Source organism: Canis aureus, chromosome 31, assembly GCF_053574225.1.
Source record: "Canis aureus isolate CA01 chromosome 31, VMU_Caureus_v.1.0, whole genome shotgun sequence".
Classification (NCBI taxonomy): Eukaryota; Metazoa; Chordata; class Mammalia; order Carnivora; family Canidae; genus Canis; species Canis aureus.
Window position 1 is genome coordinate 12,973,814 of NC_135641.1, and position 8,843 is coordinate 12,982,656.

At 42.2% G+C, this 8,843-nt stretch overlaps 1 long non-coding RNA gene across 1 annotated transcript in view; it reads left to right on the plus strand.

Annotated features, from left to right (window-relative positions):
* The window catches only part of LOC144302364 (uncharacterized), a 38,027-nt gene extending 29,607 nt beyond the window's left edge, over positions 1 to 8,420 (plus strand). The window contains exons 2-3 of the long non-coding RNA XR_013369215.1: positions 453 to 607; positions 1,165 to 8,420. This is a non-coding gene — a long non-coding RNA (uncharacterized LOC144302364). The remainder of the gene's footprint in view (positions 1 to 452; positions 608 to 1,164) is intronic.
* Positions 8,421 to 8,843: the final 423 nt, after the last annotated feature.

Sequence of the window (8,843 nt, forward strand, 5' to 3'; positions counted from 1 at the left end):
TGCTTTGCTCTTCAAGAAACCCTCTCTATCCTTCTAGCTACTGTAGGAAAAATCTCTTTATGTGACATATATGTGGCCGCACAGATTCCACAGCCCGAGTTTTCCTGCCCAGATTAATAAATGGGATCCAGTTATCTCTTTTTTAAGGGCTGTCTTTTATAAATGCCATCTATCTTCTAAACCTGCCATATCATTTTGTACATTTTTTTTTCCCATTTAGGTAAGTTGAAGTCCTGGAATGTATTAATCCGATTTAACAGATTGTGTGTGTGTGTGTGTGTGTGTGTGTATTTATTTATTTATTTATTTATTTATTTATTTATTTATTTCCTAGCTACCAAGTATGTCCAAATTGTGTATTGAAGCTTAGAATGAGGAATGTAAATGTTTTCTGACATTTTGTAATTTAAAAGTTTCCTTTGGACTCAATAAACATAAAACTATCCTTCTAGCAAGATACCTACGACTAAAGCTAGGAGACATTTCTGTAATCATCTTGCCTGTGGAAGTTGGACAGTTCCTTGGCAGACGAGGGAGGTTCACCTACAAAGGACGTATGAGAACCTTTAGGGAAAAGATACCTCCAAAGCAATTATGGATTTGAGAGGTAGGGATTGTCCTTTCAACAATTGGCTCTGGGCAGGACTGAAAAGGATCTGGGGGAGGCATGCCCAGTCCCCTTTCACCCCTTCTACAGGGATCAGGTTTGGGTACCTGACAAAGGAGCCCGGGGTGGGGGTGGGGGGGGTGGAGGGCAGGGCTAGGGGAGGGGACAGCCTATTTGCAAAGTTTTCCAAAACCTTTGAATCAATTCCCCTTCTGTTTTCAGGTCCCTGAGATTTGCAGACACAAAACAAAGGGATGGAAAAGATAGGTTTACAGGGCAAAACAAAAGTGGATTTCAGAGAAATAGAGCCAGATACAATTAGACCAAGGACATGTGCCCATGTTAGTGGTTCTCAAGCTCTCGTCTCTTCTCCATCCTGAAACCCAAACAGATTACCCTCCAGTGTTAGTGAAAATTGGAAAAAATTGGAATATGCCAAAAAATTGGAAAATAATCTGGTTCTTAGTCAGGACTGAAAAAAACCTATTAAAATTTGGACAGTTCTTTTTAAATTCATGGCAATGTTTTTGTTTTGTTGTTTTGTTTTGTTTTAACAGGAGAAGGAGCTGCCAATGATTGTCGGAGCTGAGCATGTGGCGAGTGCCAAGCCCAAGTGTCCAGTGAAGCTGAATTCTTATGTAAAGATCAGAAGTTGCTGGTGTGCAGCAGGACTTGCCTTGGTTTCCCAAACTCACAGAAAAGCTGCTGCAGAGAAAGCCCTTGCCCCTGAAGCACGAGAAGACAGCTCTCCACTAAAACTTCTACTTTGGGCCCAAGACTTAGAAGAAACCCATTAGATCATCAAGGTCCTGTTGACTGAGAAGCGTCGATCAGAGCACATCCTCACCTGGATGTTCCTGTGTGAGACGTGAAGCTGCCAGCAGACAGAAGACATAGAGGCTGGAGCCAGGGGTTATCATCGAGGGCATGTGGGGCCCCAAGCATAAAACCAAGCGGAAATTTCGCTGTTGAATAACCTGGTTTTTCTGTAGGATGGGGCCCAGACTACTGTGTTTATCAACTTGTGGCCTCCAGCTTCTGGAAGCTCATGTCCTCATGTTGGAAACAAAGACAGAGCAGACAAGCTGTCTGCATGTTGCCAGGCACTTCTGACGAATTTTTTTTAATTATTTATTTATTTTTAGAGAGAGAGAGAGAGAGAGCCTGCACGAGGAGGGGGCGGGCAGAGGGAGAGGGAGAGAGAATCTCAAGCAGACTCCAAGCTGAGCTCAGGGCCCGACACGGGGCTCAATCCCAGGACCCTGAGATCATGACCTGAGCTAAAACCACAAGTCAGATGCTCAACCAACCGAGCCACCCAGGTGCCCCAGGAATTTTTGTTTCAAGTGTCCTATATCATGACCTAACGGGCGAGCTCCAGCTGAGGGTGGGCTGCCAACACAGGAGTCTCAGCCTTCTGGAAGACAGGAAAAAGAAGAAAATGATCCAAGGCCAGATTCATGGCCTGAGTTGAGATGGGAAGGGGAGGATGGTGTCCTCTGAGCAGACAGCAGAACAGTCGCTGTGAGGCCAGCTCACACCTGCTCCCTGTGCCCTTGCCTGGAATTCCTACTCACCACAGCTACATGAGGACTGATGGTGTAGACAGGGGGACGGCGGGCCTGAGGGAGGATCAAGTGTCCCTAGCTGTTGGCAGAAAACCTGCCCCTGCCTCTCTGAGTCAGCCTGGTGCACCCCTCCCGGCTCTCCCACCCAGGCGGACACCAGCCTCATCCTCTGACTGCGGGCCCCCCATGCTCCCCACGGGAGTGCTCAGCTCACCCCAAGGGCTTGGCCGGGACCCTCCCCAGGGATTTACTCTGCTTCCAACCCTGATGGCTTGGATCAAAAGCACCTCTACATCCTGTGTGCAGAGGTGCAGGCAGGGGGTGCAAATGTTGATTGATGGCAAGCAGCACTAGTGCCCACTGCAGTGTTGGGAAGGGGTGCTCCACATGCCCTCATCGTCCTCCCTGTCTGAGCCTGGCAGGGGAGCCCTCACTACTGCTGCTTCAGAGCCTAGGTAACCCTGGTTCGGCTGTTACTTGGAGGATTTGTCCAAGGCAGACGCTCAACCCCTGAGCCACCCAGGAGTCCCTGGGGATTTGTGATGGTTTAAGGAGAGGAGTCAAGGGGGGTGGTTGCTCAGTGATATCAGCTGCCCTCCCACTACCTCAGCGGAGCCCCACGTGGCACATTGTGGCTGCCCCCCGGCCATACAGAGGGGACTGGGTCCTATCCTGTAGGATCCCCCTCCTCTTCCTGGGGCTTAGCAACCACCTGTGTGGGTGTGAATCACCCAAGCTCCTCGAGCAGATTGTTGAAAACTTTATCACATGATCCTTAAGCAAAAGAAATGGGTGAATGGAAAAACAGAGAGAAAAAGATAAAAAGATGTGTATCTATTAACAGAAGCACATGCACAAATGTGTGTGTGTGTATATAGACACATCCACACATCCTTGATCCTTGGCTTGGCTGGTTAGATGGAGGATGAGGGGTTGATTGATGAAGTCTATACAGAATCTTCCACTGGTACCTTTGGCTGTCCTCAGAAACTCTGAGAGCTCAAGTAAATGTTGCCAATACCATTGCTGTCGTGTGGGCCGTGCCTTTTCCTGTATTCTTTCAAAGATGCAGGACTCTAATAACACAGCGGACCTATCTCTCTAAATTCTAAATTCCGGGAGAGAATGAAACTGAGCACAGGATCACTGAACCACGTTCCGGAAAGGAGAGTGACCCTATTAAAAGATATCAAAAATATTCTTGTGAAGGACTCCAGTTGCTTATATACACGGGCACCTAAGCAGCTACTAATGAACTGCAGAGGGTATGCTAGATAAGGGGACAGTGAAATAAAATGTTGCTGTTTGAACATAAGTATATTTTTAGCAGGTTCTAAAATAGTTACCCACCATATTTTAAATTCCTAGCTAATCTTCACTAAATATTTGGACTATTTAAAGTTTAAAATGTTTCTTTTGAAATTTACACACTTACATACACATCTAAAGCTGTGTGTCTATCAGACGTGCTGTGTATGAGTGTGTATAAGGTAACGGTCACTTTGAATGTATAGAAATGGCACAGAGCGAAGCTGGGGTGGTGGAGGCAGAGACGTTTCGTTAGTATAAATGCTGCTCTGGAACCCTGCTTGGCAGGATCCCAATAAGGCAAAGAGATCCTGGTTGTCTCCGAAGCAGAATGCATCCTGCTGTTTTGCTGTCTTGGATTACAAGAATCCCTGGGCGATAGACAAATTTAGAATGCATTTGTAAACTAAAATTCATTGTAGGAAACAAATTGGTCCTCACTGAACTTTCCCAGTGGGCATATTTCTCTTGAAGTATGGGAATTCATAATTACATTCTTTTATAGACTGGTCACTTTTCTCAAGAGTGTTTGAAGTTCAAGCTGAGAACCCTGGATTATCCAATTTTCCATCCACATTGTGGGATTCTATAATAATTCCTTAGAAATCTATTCCCCAAGCTTCGTTTTGTCAGTTCAACCAAGGTCTGAGTATAAATCCCATGAAGACAATTCAGAGATCAGCCACTTAGTGGGTTTAAAGTATTCGGAGTTTTTAAGTGAGGTGACAAGACTAATTTCAAAAATTTTTTTGAAAAAAGTCGATCCCATCAATTTATCATTAATATCAGGGGAGATCCGTACTCCCCAACCCTACACATTGTTAGGTTTTACCTACACTCCTTCTATATTCCAGAGGAGGCTGTGCACTTTAAAGTAAGAGCAGATGCCTTTCTGGATGAGAACCTGAGTCCATGAAACCCTCCGTTCTATTGCCAACAAGAAGGCCCAGGGATGCTCCAAGAAATGGCCCAGTTGTTTGACCTGACACTGAGGTGCACTAAGGTGCATTTACAAAACTGTTCTTCATTATTTCACCCAAACCATTTTTTACTTTCTTGAACTTCTTTTTTTAAATTTTAATTCCAGTATGGTTAACATACAGTTATATTAGTTTCAGGCGTACAGTGACTCAACAATTCTATACATGACCCAGTGCTCATTATGATGAGTGTACTCTTCATCCCCTTCACCTGTTTCCCCCATCCCCCCACCCTCCCTATGCCAATCATAGGTTTGTTCTCTAGAGTTAAGAGTGTGGTTTTCTTTTGGTTTGTCTCTCTCTCTTTTTTTCCCTTTATTTTTTTTTTCTTAAGTTCCACATATGAATGAAATCATATGGCAACTTTTTGACAGGCTTATTTTGCTTAGCATTATATCTTCCAGGTCCATTAATATTGTTGCAAATGACAAGATTTAATTCCTTTTTATGGCTAAGTAATATTTCCTCCTGTATATATACCACATCTTCTTTCTCCATTCATCAGTCAATGGATGCTTGGGCTGCTTCCGTAACTTGGCTATTGTAGATCGTGCTGCAATAAACACAGGGACACATGTATTCTTTTGAATTAGTGTGTTTGTGCTCCTTGGATACTTAGTGATATGATTACTGGGTCATAGGGTTGCTCTATTTTTAATTTTTTGAGGGCCCTCCATACTGTTTTCCACAGTAGCCTTACCATTTTGCATTCCCACCAATAGTGCATGAGAGTTCCCTTTCTCCACATCCTTCAAACATGTGTTGTTTCTTGTGTCGTTTTCACCATTCTGACAGGTGTGAGGTGATATTTCATTATAGTTTTTATTTGCATTCCCCTGTTGCTTAGTGATGTTGAACAACTTTCATGTGTTGGCAGGCCATCTATATGTCTTCTTTGGAGAAATGTCTATTCATGTCTTCTACCCATTTTTAACTGATTGTTTTTTTGGCGTTGAGTTGTAGAAGTTCTTTATATATTTTGGATACTAACCCTTTATCAGATATGTCATTTGTAAATATCTTCTTCCATTCAGCAGGTTGTCTTTTTTACTGTAAGGTCTTAGGGCTATGAGCTGTGTAATTCTATCCCACTCTGTGAAGTAATACTTCTTTTTTTTTTTTTTTTGTTCTAAACCTGCCTAACTCAAGTTTAAAATTTCTTTATAACAATTACATACAATTAAAAAATTACACCCATTTCTGTCCTTTTATTCTTTTATAGCTCATCTATTCTCAAAAATAATTTGAGATGACAAGTGCCTGGCTTTCAGCAGATCACATACTTGTCTCCATTTTGGTCATTGGAGTAAAACTCCTGTATCTCATTTTCATTATAATACAAGTCAGAGAAAGACCCGTGAGTTCCTGTCTTGAGACTACAGTTAACCCTCAAATAGCATGAGGGTTGGTATGCTGACCCTCAACCCTCACATAGTCAAAAGTCTGTGTCTAACTTTTGACTTTCCAAAAAGTAAACTACTGGTAGCTTACTGTTGATCAGAAGCCTTGCAGGTAACATAAAGAATTGATTAACACATATTTTATATATTCATATATATTATGTGCTGTATTCTTACAATCAAGTGGGAGAAAAGAAAATATTATTAAGGAAACCATGAGAGAAAATACATTTACAGTCCTAAACTGTAATTTATTGAATTTTGTATTGTATTTTATTGTATTTATTGAAAAAATCCACATGTAAGTGGACCCCTGCAGTTCAAACCTGTGTTCTTCAGCAGTCACCTCTATTAGCCTATTAGCCTCTTAAACTTTTCTGCTAAAATAGGCACCATTGGATGAGTTATAACAATTCTTTACAGCATACATTGGAAATAAAAGCATAACACATTTTTATAACTGGATTTAACTAAAAATTTGGCTGAAATCCACAGAACTATAAAAGTTTTGGTCCTCACTACAGTGTATTTTGCTGGTGACGGACCAGGCAGTGGCTGACCTGGGCCTGCTGGACCTGGGCCTAAGGTTGGAAGCCACAGAAATCCTCCCTGGCAGTGCTCCTTTGCCTCTCCCTTCGTCATTATTCTGTTTATTGTTTATTCCCTCAGGCTGCAATGTAAACCACAGGGAATAAGGGTTCCTCCCTTCTGTTCCCTGTGGTTTCTGGTGGCTGGTTAGCTCCTGGCACATGTTAGGTACACGCTGGTTGAATGAGCTACCATTATGTTAACTTACTTAATCCTCCAACTCCCCTTCATGAATGTCCTGGTGTTGGCCCCATTTTATAGATGAGGAAATGGAGGTGTAAGAAGCATTTTGACTTCACTGAAGTCCCACAGCCAGGAAGCCACCACACTGGAATCTGAACCCATGCAGTCAGATGTCCAGACGCCTGCTCTTAAGCATTTTGGCACAATGCCTGTGCTTCCTTAAGAACTGAGTGTCCAGGGGACTGTGACCAACAAACCTCTTGCTCTCACTGGTATAGTAGCCCAGTATGAGAGGCAGATATTAAGGCCACAACCATACCAACATCTCTATGTTGAGAGCCCTATGATCAACTCACTGGAAACCTCCTTTTGGCTGGAAGCATTCTGTATTCCACTTTGTCTACCCTCTGCAGAAATATCTCTATGAAGGTTTTCACTGATCCCCTTGAATTCCTGTCAGCTAGAGTAGCCACAAGGGTCAGGGGCAGGTCTTAGAAAAAAAGATCCTAGTAGTAGCATTTTATGAAAAATTAAGAATATAAAACCCCAGAAAAAGTGACGTGTGATTCATTCATATTCTGTTGCTGCCATAACCAATTATAACAAATTCTGTGACCTAAAGCAGCTCAAGTGTATTGCAAAATAGTTCTGTTAATCAGACACATGTTTTGCTGGGTTAAAATGAAGGTGTCAGCAGGGATGATTCTTTTCTCCAGACTCCAGTGGAAAATCCATTTCCTTGCCTTTTCTAGTGTCCAAAAGTGGCTCACATCCTTGGTACATGGCCCCATTCCCCACATTCAAAGCCAGACAAGTCATACTTCATTGACTCTGCTTCCCTCGCCACACCTGTTTCTCTGGCTTTACCTGAGAAAAGTGTTTTGCTTTTAATGATACAAGTCATCAGATTAGGTTTACTGGGATATTCCGGGATAATCTCCGATCTCAGCATCCTGAATTTTAACTACATCTGCAAAGTCTCTTTTGCATGTAAGGTGACATCTTCATGGGTTCTGGGAATTAAGATACACTCATCTTTTGGGATGACTATTCTGACCACAACAATAACACATGGTTATACGTTAGAGTTACTGCCAGCCAGGAAATTAAAATGGCCCCCAAGGCTTCAGGTTGAAGAATGCTAGATAGTGGGGCAGCTGATTAACTGGGAGTGTGCTGATTTTTCCTCCAGACAATTTCACATGTTAGGATTCCTTTCCATTCCAACCACCAAAGCTCAGATCAGTGATCTGCTGGGTAGACTGAGGCTCCACCTTTCAAAGCCCCTGGAACCTGCATTTTCTGGCCTCTCCAATCTTAGAGCCACATTTGGCTATTGCGAATCTAAGGTCTAAACACACCTTTTGTCCTCACATGGAAAACTTTAATGGCCCTTCAATGCCCAAAGGAGGAAGTTATTTATTCCTCAAAGAGATCCTCAAACCTTTGGGAGTGGAATTAAATCATGTGAAACTTTCATTTGTTTGGCATTTGGTTTAAAGCAGGTGCTAACTAGCCACGAGCAGGTTAACATAATCACTTCATAAGTTGGACGTGAGAACTGGAGGGGTTGGGAGGGGGAACATTAACAGATGTATGATGCATTTTGGGTAGCTTATGCTATTTTAAATAATTCTTTGAAATGTTATTCTAAGCTTAATAATGAGAAGTCAGCCTCTGTCTTGACTATATTTTCTCAATTATTTGGCATTTGGAACAAATGCTTCTTTTTACATTACATTGCACTTGCTTAATTCAATTCAATAAACATTTTAAAACTTCTAAAAAAATAAAGCAGGTGCTATTTCATTTTTGTTGTTTTTTTTAAGAATTTATTTATTTATTTGAGGGGGAGAGGGACAGAAAGCATGAACCTGGGGAGGGGCAGAGGGAGAGAGAGAATCTTAAGCAGACTCTCTGCTGAGTGGGGCTCTAGTTCATGATCCTGAGATCATGACCTGAGCAGAAACCAAGAGTAAGACTCTTAACCAACTGAGCCGCCCAGGTTTCCCCATGGTGTGTATTCTTATAATCGAGCAAGCCATAGGTACTTTTAACATCTTAAGTTTTATAACGACTTATACATTTTAATTTTGTATATTGGGTTAGGCTATAGCTTTCTTCCATGTGATTTTCTTTGTTGGTGTTGAACAAGATTCTATTCTGTAAAAATGCATTAACATTGCTGAGCTCAAAAGGAGATTTATTA